This window comes from Armigeres subalbatus, chromosome 2 (genome assembly GCF_024139115.2).
Source record: "Armigeres subalbatus isolate Guangzhou_Male chromosome 2, GZ_Asu_2, whole genome shotgun sequence".
NCBI classification, from domain to species: domain Eukaryota; kingdom Metazoa; phylum Arthropoda; class Insecta; order Diptera; family Culicidae; genus Armigeres; species Armigeres subalbatus.
Genome location: NC_085140.1, coordinates 168,459,441 through 168,477,427, shown reverse-complemented (window position 1 = coordinate 168,477,427; position 17,987 = coordinate 168,459,441). Strand labels below are relative to the sequence as shown.

Genomic DNA, 17,987 nt, shown 5'->3' with positions numbered 1-17,987 from the left:
TTACATACATTCTCTATCCTTAGGGGAAGTTAACAGAGGGATGGAATGGTCATGTAGAAAAGAGGGAGGGGTGGTGGGAGGTGTTTTGTTCAGAAAACGAACTATTCTGTGTAACTTTCAACTCCCAGGACCGATTTCAACCAAATTTTGTACACATATTCACTACGAGGAGGCAAACATATGAGAGGGGATTTTGGAAAGGGGAAGGGGTCTGGAGGGAGGGGTTTTGTTTAGAAAACGGGCAATTCAAAGTAAATTATGAACCCCTGTACCGATTTCAACCAAATTTGGTACACACATTCTACATCATAAGGAAAAGATAACAAAGGGGGTGGGATGGTCATTGGGAAAAAAGGGGAGGGTATAGGTATAGGGAGGTGTTGTCTTTGGAAAACGAGCAACTCAGTGTAACTCCCAACCCCAGGACCGATTTCAATCAAATTTTGTAAACATATTCACTATGAGGAGCCGATTGTACGGGAAGGTAATTTGGACAAGGGGGGGGGGAGGGGTCTAGAGGGAGGGGTATTGTTCTGAAAACGGGCAATTTAGTGTAACTTCTGAACCCCTGTACCGATTTCAACCAAATTTGGTACACATATTCTCTATCCCAAGGAGAAGATAACAAAGGGGGTGAAATGGTCTTTGAGAAAAGAGGGAGGGTAAAGGGGAAGGGGTTGTCTTTAGAAAACAAGCAATTCAGTGTAACTCCCAAGATTAATAAATAAAAGCAAGGTATGCAATGATCCAATGTTCCAGCATAACTTCTGTACCCCTTGCCCGATTTCAACCAAATTTAGAACAAACATTCTTTTTCTTAAGAAGGCGAAGATGATAGGGATGATATTTTGAAAACGGGAAGGTTGTGGAGGGACTGGCATTGTTCAGCTCTCAATCACCTTAGTGTAACTTCTGATCTCCCTTTTAGCCGATTTCAGTCAAATTTGGAGCACACATTCTTCATATTAAGGAGACGACGATAGTGGGTTAAGGATGGAAAAGGGGAGGGTGTGGGCGAGTTGTATTGTTTAGTTATCGATCAACTCAACACTTCATCGAAATCATGGTTTGCCCAGTGAAAAGCAATGATTACAGTGTTTCCTTCTGGATGGTAAATGTGATCATTTCTTTTAAAATAGACGTTTTTCCGGAATATGGCATCGGTGTATGTTTTTCCTTCTTTAGAAATAGACGTTTGCCCGGAATAAGGCGATTTTGGGTTTGATCCCTTTTTCAGTCAGTCAATGTTTTCAAATGTTTTCAAATTCTTTTGACCAATTGGTTTACTCATTTTCCGATTGTGAAAAAACTGCGAATTAAACTGGCAACTCCGAGCAAGGCCGGGTACATACAGCTAGTTATAATAATAATAATAATTTAAAAAAAAATAAAATTTCCACATTTTTTTTAACGTTTGAAAGATGCGTAATTTTCTGTTTCTTCGTGTTTTGTCCGCGTTCTTTTGAAGAATTAAATATTTGTAGTTTAGTATTTTTTCAAAAATAACTTAACACAATATAAGATGAATGATTTACTGGTGAATCTCATGGCGAATTATTCACTCTAAAATTTTTCCAATTACACGGAAAATGAAAATTAAGACCATAAATTTTGAAATTTCCACAGCTCTTGAATTTTTAACATGTTTTCTCTCGAGTTTAGCCTTGAAAGAATTTCTTTCTTCGTTTCATTACTTTTATCTCTCACAATTTTTTTGCGAGAATAATCGTCGACCAATTTTCAAAATTATATGGATTCGAAACTAGGATACCTGGATACCTGCTTGACTACAGCGTCGATACACATATGCATGGCGTATTGTAGAGCTCCATTTTCGTCGGTCTTGGACGATATTTCTCCATTTTTCCCGAACGTTCAAGGTTCCCAGGTCCGATTCCACCGTGTGCATCCAGCGTGTTCGTGACCTTCCACGAAGTCGCCGACACCTATCTGGTTCTGTTGAATATTGTTTTCGTTATTCTTTCTTCCGACATTCGCAATAAGTGACCAGCCCACTGAAGTCGGCCGTATTTTATACGATTCACAATATTTTCTTCTTTGTGTACTTGATACAGCTCATGATTCTTCCATACACCATTTTCTAGTTTCCCTCCGAGTATTGTACGCAGCTCTTCTTGTTCGAATCCCCGAAAGCTCTCCGGTCATAATAGTGTAGTTCTGCGCTCACTGTACTGCCGTACAAAAAAGGTTTTAACGAGTAGTTCTCATCGAGCTCTTTAACAGAAAAATGAAAAACATGTCTGACAGACATCATGCGGGCGTACAAAAATACAAAAATGGATTAGATCAAGCAAAGATTGCTACGCGCACATACAATTTAGCGCACACGAGTCTCACAAAGCTTGTGCGCCTCACATTAACATCGGTGAGTCGCATTGAGACATCTAAATGCGATCAGCTCATGCTTATGCACCGTACGACATCTTCAGGTAATTCAACGGTTAGTTAATTCAATATAACAAACGCTGAGAATAAAAATGACTGCTACCCTTATGATTTTGGTTACAATTAAATATCACTTCAGTTTTGTATCAAATGTTGCCCGTGTTCACAGCAATTATTTGTTTTTCTTGTGAACCCAATTGTTTTTATGTTACTTCAATACAAAAAGTCAAAGAAAATATAAACCCTTTTCAAATGTTGGTCCACATTGTCGAGAGATATCTAGTCTCGACCGTTCGTCTTAACAATACTCAGCAAACTGAATCTCACTCTGTTTTGACACTCTTCATCCATGGAGGCTAAAATCTAAGGAAGCGTGTTACACGCTTGAAAGAAATACACTACAATGAGGTATATTTTAAATCGAAATTGAATGATTGCTAATAACACAAATGATTATTTTATTTCCAATATTTCATAGACCTTATCTTATATACTACACACATTAATGTTAGATTATGCTTAATTGCTTCATAAGCCAATTTTTCTACGTCCAAAATGTGTCGTTGGTTGATGATAGGCTGCTGAACCTATACTTGGCGCTGTAGGCATAAAACACGCTGATAAATTTTCACTCAATATGAACATGAAAAAAGTTTTTGTTAGAAACACTTTTTTTCCTTTAATATGTCACAGAAACATTATTCCCGGTTAGATAATTGAAATACCTACCTGCAGAAAAAATTTCATCGATTTCTGAGGTGTGGTTTTTTTTTGTAACATCGATACTTTTTTTAACTTTTTTTTGTAGAAATCGTTTTTTTTTATTTTTCCAAAAAACTTCCGCCATACAACACTTTTTTGTAGGTCTTGTCATTTTAGAGTTACATCGATTTTTAAAAAATCAATGAAAAAAATTAGGCCCTCATCAAATGTTACTCTTGACAATTTTTGAAAAACTAAGTATGCAGTATCATTCGATTCTAAGATGGTGCTGCCAGCCCCATAGAAGGGTTGGCGCGAAATTCGTCTGCCACCAAAATTTCCAGTTTATAGATTTTTCATTATGTAAATAATCTTCATCGAAAATTAAACTTATTTAGATAATCCCTATTGGAATATTAAACTGCCTTAGACGTTCAGTAAAAGTTAATTCTTGAAATAAATTTAAATGATTATTGCAGCTGTCAGGGATGGGTAACACGTCCAGTCGAGTCTTTGCATTAACATCATTCATTCATTTATTTAGTTTACATCTAAACAGATAACACTGAATCAACAATTTGACGCCACAATAAACGGTTCGAGGCCGCATCTCTCTATCCTCGGATACGCCTCACGCTCGCCAAGTCGTTTTGCACCTGGTCTGCCCATCTCGCTCGCTGCGCTCCACGCCGTCTCGTACCTGCCGGATCGGAAGCGAACACCATCTTTGCAGGGTTGCTGTCCGGCATTCTTGCAACATGTCCTGCCCATCGTACCCTTCCGGCTTTAGCTACCTTCTGGATACTTGGTTCGCCGTAGAGCTGGGCGAGCTCATGGTTCATTCTTCGCCGCCACACACCGTCTTCTTGCACACCGCCAAAGATGGTCCTAAGCACCCGTCTCTCGAATACTCCGAGTGCTTGCAGGTCCTCCTCGAGCATTGTTCATGTTTCATGCCCGTAAAGAACAACCGGTCTTATTAACGTCTTGTACATGAACATGACACATTTGGTGCGGTGGCAAATCTTTTTTGACCGTAGTTTTTACTGGAGCCCGTTGTAGGCCCGACTTCCACAGATGATGCGCCTTCGTATTTCACGACTAACATTGTTATCAGCCGTTAGCAAGGATCCGAGGTAGACGAATTCCTCGACCACCTCGAAGGTATCCCCGTCTATCGTAACACTGCTTCCCAGGCGGGCCCTGTCGCGCTCGGTTCCGCCCACAAGCATGTACTTTGTCTTTGACGCATTCACCACCAGTCCAACTTTTGTTGCTTCACGTTTCAGGCGGGTGTACAGTTCTGCCACCTTTGCAAATGTTCGGCCGACAATGTCCATGTCTTCCGCGAAACAAATAAATTGACTGGATCTGTTGAAAATCGTACCCCGGCAGTTACACCCGGCTCTCCGCATGACACCTTCTAGCGCAATGTTGAACAACATGCACGAAAGTCCATCACCTTGTCTTAGTCCCCGGCGCGATTCGAATGAACTGGAGTGTTCGCCCGAAATCTTCACACAGTTTTGCACACCATCCACTGTTGCTTTGATCAGTCTGGTAAGCTTGCATTAACATGGTTTTCTTTTCTTTTTTCTCCTTTTTCAGGTAAGAACGTCATCAATTACCAACAAAGCTTTGTGAAGTTTATTTAAAAGTTTATCATGAAAGTAAGTAAATATAGCTTTCTTTAATCAGATCTGGAGGTAGAACGCATTTACATTCTAGTACGTTTTAGCACAAATTCGTAGGTTCTACAAGCCCATGCTATGTATTGTATGAGATCCGACAACATATTGATTCGAGACTAATTTCTATTTCTCCGGTGGAATCAAGGAATTCTCCAACAGTAGAGATCTGCATTTGCCATGTCTTTGAGAATGCTAAGAAATGAACGATCATTTGTGGTGTCCAACAAATAATCGTTCATTTCTTAGCATTCTCAAAGACTTAAGAGAGATGCAACAAATTGTATAACCTTTCAAAGGTGGGGAGGTTGGAATTACTAGAATGGAAGGTCTTATATAACGTGAAACACATATCAAACAAATGTTGGGAAGCATCCTAGGAAAAGGAAGAACCTGGGATTGGAAATACGATCTCCTGCAGAAGCGATAGTCACTAGACTACCGACAAAGGGGATTAGGGACAAAAGGTCGAAAGACAAAAGGTCGAAAGGACAAAAGGTCGAAAGACAAAACGCCGAAAGACAAAAGGTCGAAGGGACAAAAGGTCGAAAAGGACAAAAGGTCGAAAGGGACAAAAGGTCGAAAGGACAAAACGTCGAACGGGACAAAAGGTCGAAAGGACAAAACGTCGAACGGGACAAAAGGTCGAAAGAAAAAAATATCAATAAGAAATGCGAGAGGGACAAAAGGTCGAAATAGACAAGAAACTGAAACGGAGAGAATCAACCTCGCCCCAGAGTTGGCCTACTCAGTTGGCAAAAAATCTGCTCTTTTATTTTTCACAATTTTTAACAGTTAAACAAAATTCATACAGTAAGTATAACTAATATATGGATGTTTGAGTTTTCTAAATGTCACTTCGATTTGTCAAAATGGCGCAGCCGCATATGAAATATACCGGCGTGTATTACACGCAGGTGTATTTTTGATGCACGCGTCTGCGTGGCTGAGGCGTGCACTATTTTGACAAATCAAAGTAACATTTAGAAAACCTAGATATACATCTATTATTTGCACTCATTGAATGAATTTTATTAAAAATAGTGTTAAAAATTTAAGTGAAAGTGAGTAAAAAAAATAATGAAACATAAAAGAGCAATGTTTTGCAAACTGTATAGGACAACTCTCTCTCGCGCAATACAGGTTTTAATTCAACAATCTGTTACATCTCTAACAGAACTATCTAGATATTCATAATATTGTTTCATAGTCATTACTCCTTCTTTGAAAATTGCTCATTCTTCAACTTTGATAAATGAGATGGGTGTGTAATTTCTGCTTGAAGTTAAATGCATTTCACAAATTCCTTTGAAATACACAAAATTTGTTATCAACTTGTTCTTGACCTTTTGTCCCTTTCGACCTTTTTGTCTTTTTCGACCTTTTGTCCCTTTCGACCTTTTGTCCCTTTCGACCTTTTGTCCCTTTCGACGTTTTGTCCTTTCGACCTTTTGTCCTTTCGACCTTCTGTCCCTTTCGACGTTTTGTCCTTTCGACCTTTTGTCTTTTCGACCTTTTGTCTTTCGACCTTTTGTCCTTTCGACCTTTTGTCTTTCGACCTTTTGTCATAGATTCCGACAAAGGAACTGTTTAGAAGAAGATCCATTGAATACATCACGCAACTAATAACGACTTCTGGGTCAGCCCCGTCCGTTTGGCAGCATGGCGTGCTCTATGGGCAACCGATATGAATCGCTCACAATGCCAATAATATGAGGAGAAATGGTCAAATACATATATTTAAATAATCCGTAAAACAAGGATACAGGACCTAATATAGGCACTGCTCATATTCGCATAGGAGTTCCATGTTAGTTTTCCCCAACTTGAGTGATTCCGTTGATTTGTTTCAAACCCGATTTACATGAAGACACACAAAAAAAAATTGATAGAATCTGCAATCTTTCTGAAAATTGACACTATATATTCCTTATCTGTAAACATTGCTATGGAATTATTGAATGGACCATAATTATGTTTATGTTTTGCGTAGAAGAGCATCTCAATCGGGAATATGACCGTTGTGCGAATAAATATCAAGATGGTACATCACAAGTGGTCGGGGTTCTGTCAAATCACCACAAGCGCAAACAAAAAATACCCATTTTCAGCCCAAGCTTTCGGTTAGCAGATTTAATTGACCACAATTGGTTATTCGATATCTCTCAACCCCATAACTGAGGATATACTACTCGTTGTACTTATAAATTGATATGAATTGATTACCATTTTCCATTTATAAAACAAGTACCTACCACAAACAAGCCAGTCAAAAAGCCGCTTGTTGTGGTTTAGCAGAACGCTTGTTGTGGTTCAAAGACCAAATGGGGTGTTATTATCGAAAGTGTAGAAAGAAGCATATTACTTTCTCAGTTTTTCTTAAACAGGAGACAATTTTAAGCTTCTTTCTAAAAAGAAATCAAAACCTTGTGCAAATCAGGGCAGTATAATATAAAGAAAAAAAACATTGTTTAACGATTCGCGAATTCACTTGAATGTAAATGTGAAACAATATTAGGTTTGATGCATATATCATAATAAACATAGTCTTCTACGAAACAGCAAATTGCAAACTATTCTATTTATTGCTAAACGGACGAATAAGTGCATCACCCTTTGGGAGTTTTCTAACTTGTTGTTAATATTCCAACAGTTCTTATAAAGGGCTCTTTTGGTGAATATTAATCTGGTATAATAAGTAATGCAACATGGAGGAACAAAACATTCAGCTCCTTTAATTTCTTGATGAACAGTAAGCTTGAAAACACTGTTTAAAATTTCAGCTCCCTTTGCAGATGTAAACTCGCTCCCCGCACTCTCTGTATATATTGCCCTACTGACCACCGTAACCGCGTTCCATGTGCCAGGTGCTAACCCAAAGTTCTGTATTGCTAGACAGCGACCTACCGAAATGAGAGAAGATCCCATCCACCCGTCGCGCTCCTTAGAAGATTGGTCTCGAAATTGATTGTAGGAGTGTGCTGCCTTGGCATGTCAGTTTGTCAACAGAACGGGAGTTTCCCCAACTCTGGGAAAAATAGCGTCTGCTAGATGGACCAGCAAAATATGTGTATCAGCGGAGAAATACGGCTCGAGCCAAACCTGCAGAAGAAGCTTCAGGTTGTCGGCAGCATTTTTGCAACGGGAAGGTGTGTGCGATGGAGGAAAATCGGTCACAGGAAAATTGTGTCTCCTCAACGCGTGTGTGGGAGAAGCAGAGAGCGTCGGAGAATGTTTGAGAATTCCGCAGAGCGTCCGGTTGGGAGCATGCAATGTTTGCGTGTGTGTACCGAACGGAAGAGCAACAAGAGAGTGGAAAATCGGAAAGATCTGTCGGAAGCTCAACAATTTCCATCTGACGGTGGGTAGGTTCCACTCCGCAACATGCTGTCCCGCTGCGTTGGTGCTCGCCTCAATGAGAGGCGCAGGCGTCGTTGTTGGGATAGATTTTTGTTAGAACGAGTGACGTGGTGACGTCATGGTTGTGACGTTCCCGTTGCTAGCCGCGCCGGTTTCACAGAGATGAATGGAATGAAGCGAAACAAAGGAACGGAACTACGGTCGGTGCTGGGGCGCCGAATGGAAATAGGAGCCGTTATTTCTGGCGAGCAAAAAACGATGACGTCAACGTTGATAGTCATCGGCAGTTTGAGTTGAACGAGTGAAAAACCGTCCACCTCAACTCCACCCGTACCCGAGAGCACCCACTTCAGCATTATGGTATTTGCGCTCGCTGCTCTCGAAAAGTGCATGATGTTTGCAGAATCATCGTAACGCAATTTATAGTTATGTACATATGTACTACATATATTCGACATGTTCACTCTGCTCTCATTCATATATTCCATTTTTCAAGAGGTTGTTAAAAGTTATATACTTATTAGTTCATCGGTGCTTTGAACGATGCCAAACGTTGAACACTCGTTGAAGTTTACATATTTTTCATCGTTTAGGGGATTCATTACGACGCGACGGTCGAACATGGATAACCATTTATTAATGATGAAGAGCGCCTTGTATCATTAGCTCAATGCTTATTTGATTTATATTAGACGAAGCAAGTGGACCATTGCCAAAATTTAAACATCCGTAAAGCTGTCATCTACGTATGCACGCGACTCGATTAATTGAGTGTATGTGATTTATGTGAAATTAATCCTACAATTGACCTGTTTGTAACTGTAACCAGTTAAAAATGGTTTTAAAACACATTTTGACAGTTAATATAATTTTAATTAAATTATCGTAATCGGATCACACTACGTCATTGTCGTATTTCTCATTGTTGAAATTTCTCGGTAAACTCACCAAGTTTATGAATAGCTGATTTTTTTATCCAGTTTTGGATATTTCCGCGGGATAAGCTTATTTTTTTATTGATGCTGAAGGAATATATCACCTGATTGAATACACTTTTTTAATAACTTCATTTGCAGCTAGTGAATTACATTTGACACCATCAGAAATATCTTGATTGCATACATGGAGAAGGTGTTATTAGCGAATGACTACTAAACCACATTCGATGATCAATCCACGTGCTTTTTGTTTTTAAAACATGTTGGCCGGAATAGCTCATAACAAATTCATTCGGTAGTAATGTGAAAAATACACATCAGGGAAGATCCATAAATTACGTAACGCAAAATTTGGAAAATAATGAAAAAAAAGAAGTGAAGCGTCTCACTTGTCACTTTTAATTTCTTACTTATCACTTCTCACGAGAAATGTGGAGTCATAAATGAAAAGGATGAGAATTGACAAGCGAGAAGTGAAATGTGAAATTGTTATTGCCATTTTCAGCGCACTAGAATCGCGTCATAGGGATGTAAGAATATATTTCAAAGTAACCATTAGATGTATTCTTCACGCATTTTTGGAATCCAACTTTTTCATCACATTTTCCGCAAGCGCGCTTTTTTTTATTGTCTTTATTAAGGAGACTTTCAGCCCGAGGCTGGCTCGTCTCCGTCAAACAACAATAAAAAAAAATGTCTCAAAATTAGTGTTTAATCAGTAAGCAAGAATAATAGCTTGTTTACTATATAGTAAGATCAATAAAAACTACACATCGAACAAATATGAAAGTTACAGGTGACGGAATTGAAATAACTGACTGAATGTCCTGCGCTATTAATTGAATTGAGATGCAATTTTCAGTCAACGAAAGTTGTGCACGAAAGTTTCATTTCAACTACCATACTATTAATGAAAAATAGTAGTTTGTGCAACTAGTTGCAAAAGGATGATTTTTCAGCACGAGTTGTACGTTTATCCAACGAGTGCTGAAAAAACGAGTTTTGCAACGAGTTGCACACGCTATTTTTTGCAATGACGAAAAATGGGCTTAAATATGATAAATCTGTACCACAATGGTACAATTTTAGCTACTTAACATGACCAATCTTACCAAAAAATCATGTTGCTGCAGAAAACAAACAGATTCCATATTATCGTGCCCCATTGTGTGTTCGACAGATCATAAAGCGATAGATAAACTTGCCTTTGGAAAATTGGATGTTATGCCCATGAAATTATTTCATTTATTACGTGACACAAAGAATACACTATTTGAACACTCACCCAAGCCAATTTAGCTGAATGTGGTCATGTAACTATTATTTAAATGCTGGTTTTCCATTAGAACACCCAAATGAGTGCTATAATGGATTTTTTGCAATTCCTGATCATAAAACCTGGTTTACAGTTGTCATTTGAGTGATAAAACGGCCTACTTTTCCATACCAACAGAATGGGTGCTTTAATGACCATTATGCAACTCAAATGGGTTGCATAATATTCATTATAGCACTCATTTGGGTGCTATAATGAAAAACCTACATTGGGACAGTAGTTACTTGACTACATTTAGCTGAATTAGTTTGGGTGAGTGTTTAAATAGTGTACTCTAAGCGTCTCGTAATAAATGAAATGGTTTGTTGGACATAACATCACAATTTTCCAAAGGCAATTGCATCCATCGCTTCATAGCTTTTCAAGCTATGGAATTCGGCATGATAAGATGGAATCTTATTGTTCTCTGCCGCAACATAATTTATTGACATGAATGATCATGTGGAGTAAACTCGATTGTACAATTTTGGTATAGATTTATCATATTAAAGCCCATTTTTCGTCATTGCAAAAATAGCGTAGCAACTCGTTGCAAAACTCGATTTTTTTCAGCACTCGTAGTATTTATCCAACTCGGCAAGCCTCGTTGGATAAACGTACAACTCGTGCTGAAAAAATCATCTTTTTGCAACTAGTTGCACAAACTACTATTATGCAACCCATTTGAGTTGCATAATGTTCATAAAAGCACCCATGTCATTGGTATGGAAAAGTAGGCCGTTTTATCACTCAAACGCCAACTGTAAACCAGGTATTATGATCAGGAATTGCAAAAAATTACTTAATTTTACATAACTCGAAACCAAAACATAGCTACCTGTGCAATAACAGATCGAAATGACAACAAAAGCATTCAATACGCAGATGACGGGTTGATGAAGTGAAGTGCCGTGCGGCAAAATGCGCGGCTACAAAGCAAGACCATCCTGAACCGATTCCCTGCCCGGTCTAGGAAATTTTCGTGTTGGATATTTTCTCGTCTTCCCTGGGTATTAATGTATCATCGTGTTAGTGATATGCGAATGCAAAAATGGTTACTTATTGGGCCGACCGACACTTTCAGCCGTATGTCCCTTTCGACCAAATTATTTTTGCGGCTATATTCGGCCGTGTAACTTGTTTCGCCTAATTCCTGTTCGGCTAAATGACTGACTAACGATTTGTGCATCTAAATGACGTATTGAGCCAAACCTCTTTACCCGATTTTAACAAGAATTGTGAGACTTCATGAATAACTCAATAATAAATTAGGAATATTGAAAATGGTCAATAAAGAGACACTCTACCTGTCCTCAGAAAGCAATTAATAAATATAAAATCTAAGAATTGCTAATAAGTATCTAAAGTTTACATGAATATGAAGTAATCCAGGTACTACTTCATGAATCCTGAAGTTTTGTAGATCATGAGGATCAATTATGACACAAATCGAATATTTTGAAATAACGAAATTGTTATGGAAAATCTAAAAACTTTAAAGGACATTGAAAAGATTTCAGATAGGGTCAAGGCAGGCATTTTCGTCTTTCCGTCATAGTCTTAAAACCCAATGAAAGAGACACCTTTTTGTCAAACTCAGCCGTACCAAATCGTAAGCTTAGGAGAAACGTTCTGCTGTAGTGGAGTTCTAGCAAATGAACGTCGTTTTCGTTGGTTTTAGCCACTACGACGATGGACGGAAATACCTGCCGTGTCCCTACCATATATGCCAAATTTAATTTTTGAGCTCAGCAACACACTTCACACTTCATGCACTTCTTGCAGTAGAACTATTAAATTCGGGAAATAATAAATCTTTTTGGAAGGGATCAATGACTACGAATATGGTCCCTGACATTTAAAAAAATATTAGGCTCTTTAGGTGGAATGACTTCACTTGTCATAAGACGAGTTTAGTATTATTCTATTTAACTCCACCACGTTTTAATCTTTACAGATACTATTTCGATCTCAACTGAAAGGCCGTCTTCAGTGTCTCGTAGTCAACAGTATAGAATTCAGGAATAACGATAGTAATTTGAGAATTCAAAAAGTATTCCTGAAAAGCTGAAATCGATCTTAATTAAAAACTGAATTTTCGAGAAAAGGAAGAACCGTTTCATTCATAACAATATAAAACAAATGGTTCTGCTGTGGATTCGATTAGAATAATCACCTAGAAAATATAATCTTGGTAAAATAAAAAAAAATAAAATCTTCTAAAAGTAGAACTTGGCAATATTGAGATTGAATTAAGGTTATTTTAAAATCAATTTAGGAATTTCAACAAGAATACTGAAGTTTGAAACAACTAGAATTAGAAACTACGATATATTTTTTTTTAATTTCAGAAAATTCTTTAGATAACTATCTACAAAATTTATTGGAACTGAAGCTAAGGAAGGCTCCACAATACTCTCCAGGGAATGGGAGTAGTCTTTGTATTTAAAAAATCCTTTCACAATTCAAAATAGATCTACTTCTGATTTACTCAAGCATATTTGAAATCCAGAAGCGTCAAAGTATGGTATTATGGATTGCGAGTTCTAGAAATCTTGATATCCTTAAATACGTACATATATTCCAACATGATTTGAATATTGACAATATTATTATTAATTAAGTCGAGTCAAGTACGAGACACTGAAGACGGCCTTACTGTTGAGGTCGAAATACGTATCTGTCAAGATACAATTAAGTGGTGGAATTCAATGGGATTGTACAAACTCGTCTTATGACAAGTTAATATTATTATTTTGTTGGTATGTAGTTTTAGTCCAGTTTCTGCAATAGCAATTTGCTCTGAATATAAGAAAATGTATCCTATATGATTTATTTCGCATATGTATTAGCAAAATAAGGTAAAATACGGCAATAACAGTGTGCGACTATTGTTAGGAACCCTAACGATATTTGCGTAATTCAGCTAAATGTTTGCCACCACTTATGAACATAATTTCGTAACAGATACACAATTTAAGGTTTCTGCTTCCATTTGTAAAAGTTGTTTGTGTAAAATTAAAAATATTTGAGGAATTGTTTCGTCAAACAAATGTGCGCCTGCGAAATCTTTGCCCTTGTCCGAAATCCTTGTATTGCAAAAAAACAGAACATATAGCAAAGCAAAGTTTTACTTAGGGTTATGCGCTAATTCGTCCATGGCGCTAGTATCCGTCATATCAAATTATAAATCACTAAATACTCGCGAATCGTAAACTGAAATAATGAACTAATCATCTGGCGAGATAGAAAAAAGTGTACACTACGATCTGCATTCATTTGAATTACATTCCGGTGTTACTTACTTGAAATACAGTTAAATTTAACTTTGCCACTGTGACTTTTTGCACAATTTCCTACGTTATCCGTGCGACGAAGGAAAATCCAGTTCGTTCACTGCTGTAGAAGACGCGCAACACCGTCACCAAAATCAACGTAAGTCACTGATTTTCACCGCACTTTTTCACATAAATTTCTTACTGCGCACTAAATAAAAGCAATGTTTATTGCTTAAGTGAAAAATAATTGAAAAATAACTACCGGAAGGCGTTCAAATGATCTGTTTTTTTTTTCAAACTTTAGAGTGTTTGAAATTTATTTTCTTCGTCGCCTTGTTTATAGTCGAAAAACGCGTTGTCAAACTGGCGGTTTGAACTGAAATAATCGTATGTACCGCATCTGATAATACATCATGCAGTCAATAAAAGTAGGTTTTTCAATTATTTTCCGCTAGCATACACACTCGTCATTCATACTAAAATTTTCTACTATTACAAAAGTTTGAAACAGGAGAAATAATTTCATAATAGAAATTTGTTGGCAGCACTACCCACATACATGTTGAGCATGTGTGTTAGTTGTTTGACAGACTGAGGCATTTAACTGAATGGCAGCACAATCAAAACCATTTTTATGCGGGCGAAATGGGATTGCACTAGGAAATTTTTGTTAACTGGAACCGAAATAAACTTTCAAATTTGACTTTCAAAATTGACCGAAATCATAGTTATTCTGCATGAAGTCACAGATAAGTCATCCAGTTATCCAAGAAATGGCCTTGAGCTCAACAACAAAGATATGCAGTCCTGTTTTAAGTATGGTACATGCTCTTTGTGGTACAGAGAAAGGATACGTAGATGATCAATTTTCCGATTTCAAATATGGAACACGCTCTCTGTAGTACAAAGAACAGAATGCGTTCACAGCATATGTTCTTGGTCATCCAAGAAATCCCTGGAGTAAGGCCTTTCGATCTACACGTGTAACTAAAGATGAGTTCTCCGGTTTCAAATATGGTACATGCTCTCTGTAGTACAAAGAACAGAAATGCGTTCACAGCATATGTTCTTGGTCATCCAAGAAATCCCTGGAATAAGGCGTTTCGATCTACACGCGTAACTAAAGATTAGTTTTCCGGTTTCAAATATGGTACATGCTCTCTGTAGTACAAAAAACAGAATGAGTGCACAGCATACGTTCTTGATCATCCAAGAAATCCTTGGAGTAAGGCCTTTTGATCTACACGCGTAACTAAAGATTAGTTTTCCGGTTTCAAATATGGTACATGCTCTCTGTAGTACAAAGAACAGAATCTGTTCTTAGCATATGTTCTTGGTCATCCAAGAAATTCCTGGAGTAAGGCCTTTCGATCGAAACGCGGAACTAAAGATCAATTTTTCGGTTTCAAATATGGTACATGCTCTCTTCATAATGGGTACATTACATTTTCAGAACAGGTCTTTAGATCGTTGGTTACGCGTGTCGACCTGAAGGCCTCCACTTCAGGTATTTCTTGGATATCCGCGAACGGCTTTCATACGCAGATTCTGTTATATGTACCAGAAATGAGTACATTACATTTACAAAACAGGCCTGTGGATCATTGGTTACGCGTGTCGCCTGAAGGCCTTCACTTCCGGTATTTCTTGGATAACCGTGAAGATCTTCTATACGCATATTATATCATATATACAGGAGTTTCTTGGATAACCGTGAAGATCTTCCATATGCAGATTCTATCATATATACCACAATGGGTACTGTTGAGGCCATCGACAAGCCACCGGGGTGTTTCAAGCACATCACACCAGTGGATGACATGCCTTATGCCGAGGCCCCAACAAGCCATCATATCACCACTTATATTGCATTATATACTTACCCCTTTTTGTCATACCGTGCTCCATACATGGAGCATTACATAGCATACCTAGAACGATACAAAACATTATTATAATCACATAGAAAACACGAAAATGATGTATAATAACTTACCAATCTATATTTGTCTTCAACAACAACAATTTGTTTATGTACAAAGTATTGCTATTGACACTTTCAGATCATTCAGTCAGGCACACACTGCGCACAATATATTTAGTACTATAATAGAGCTTGCATACAATATGATAGAGAATAATAGTTGTATACAACTCTGCAATATTCCATAGGGCAGAGCTACTATAAATAAGACACCGTACTATGAAGAAAAGTTATTTCGTAATAAATCATCAAGTAGATAGGATCGATTTCCTTATACCCCGGCCAGTTGGCCGGGTCCGGATTCCTTAATCCTGTAGCCTGTGTACCAGGCACTACTAAAGCGTTAACAGGTACATTACATTTACAAAACAGGCCTGTAGATCATTGGTTACGCGTGTAGATCTGAAGGCCTTCACTTCAGGGATCTCTTGGATAACCGTGAAGATCTTCCATACGCACATTATATCATATGTACCACAACGGGTACATCACATTTACAAAACAGGCCTGTAGATCATTGGTTATGCCTGTAGACCTGATGACCTTCACTTCAGGGATTTCTTGAACAACCGTGAAGATCTTCCATATGCAGATTCTATCATATGTACCACAATGGGTACATTATATTTACAAAACAGGCCTGTTGATCATTGGTTACGCGTAAAGATTTGAATGCCTCCACTTCGTGTGTTTCTTGGATATCCGCGAACATGTTCCATACACATATTATATTCTATGTTTCACAATGTACACATATTATATTCAGAACAGGCCAATATTATTTGAATTTATGTTATTTTTATTTAACACGGTATGATACCGCATAATAAACTAATTTGGTGTACTTGTAGAAATCGCACACCAATACCAACAGATTTATTTGACATCGATCGACATGATTTATCTATCGAATTTTAGACTGGACGAATGAAAATTCTCATGGACGTAAACAGATTTTCATAAGACAAATTTAAAAATTTTGAAGGGTGTTTTTGATTGCCGATTCTCTATAAACTATGATATGTTCAATGCGCTAATAGTACAAAATGAAAACTAGGAACTCTAAAATACGTGTTACATACAACTTAATTAGAGTAAATAGTTGGGATAGCGCATAAATTAGATTTGAAAACCAAGCACTACCTACTACGACGGGAATTAACTCACTACCCTACTGTTTTGGGTCGTCTGCTTTTCGTCGTTATTGTATATGACACGAAAAATTTCTAATGTGAACCACTTAATACTGATCACTATTTGATTATTACCAAACGAGCAAATATATTCGATATTTGCCTAGAGTTTTAGAAAATTAGATCTCGAAATAAAAATAACTATCGTTACGATTGACAGCAGCAAACTTCGGTATTGAGCGTGAGAATTTCCTTGTGAACATATCAAGTACACGCAAAAAAAGATATAGGACTACGTAGAATCTCAGCGTAGAATAATCTGCTATTTGATTTTAGCGAAACTACAAATAATCGGCGTTGGCATTTCACAGTGGTTCCCCCATAGGTCATAAATCCAAAAACATGACTTTATCGAAATTCAACAAGATATCCCTAAACTGCTACTTTATGGTATACTATATAAGATGCAATCATCATTTTTGTAGAGTTTGAGCTAATATGACCTGTATAAGGCTTCGAATTTAAGATTATCCAGTTAAATAAACTATACGTGAAAATGTTGGCATACCTCATGAAACTTATGTTTTACCTTTGAATTCCCTCTAAACTCTAATGTGTTTGATGAACAAATTCACAATTTTCTTCTGAATTTCATTATTATCATCCACCAATAAAATATGTTTCCCCTTCAGATCCCCTCCAGAAACATTTCCTGAGTAGATATTTATACTATTATCTATCATCTCAAGGCTATTTCAGCTGCGACCATCTGCATCAAGCAAATGGTAAACAAATAACTTTTCTATGTTTTATTCGACGGAAAAACAAAATTTTGGTATCTTCATCCTCGAAGAAAGTATGGTTCCCCTTCAAGTCCTCTCCAGAAGCATGCTGTGAGTAAATAATTACACTCTAATCTGTCATCTAAAGGCTATTTCAGCTGCGACCGTTTGCGACCAAGCAAATGGTAAACAAATAACTTTTCTATGTTTCTTCGACGGAAAAACAACTTTCTTCTAAATTTTGTTATCTTCGTCCTCCAAGAAAGTGTGGTTCCCCTTCAAATCCCCTCCAGAAACATCCTGTGAGTAAATATTTACACTCTAATCTGTCATCTAAAGGCTATTGCAGCTGCGACCGTTTGCGACCAAGCAAATGGTAAACAAATAACTTTACTATGTTT

General features: G+C 37.5%; 1 protein-coding gene across 1 annotated transcript in view; it reads right to left on the bottom strand.

Annotated features, from left to right (window-relative positions):
- LOC134211150 (potassium voltage-gated channel protein Shab-like) overlaps positions 1-17,987 on the bottom strand; it is a 593,106-nt gene that overhangs the window by 288,684 nt on the left and 286,435 nt on the right.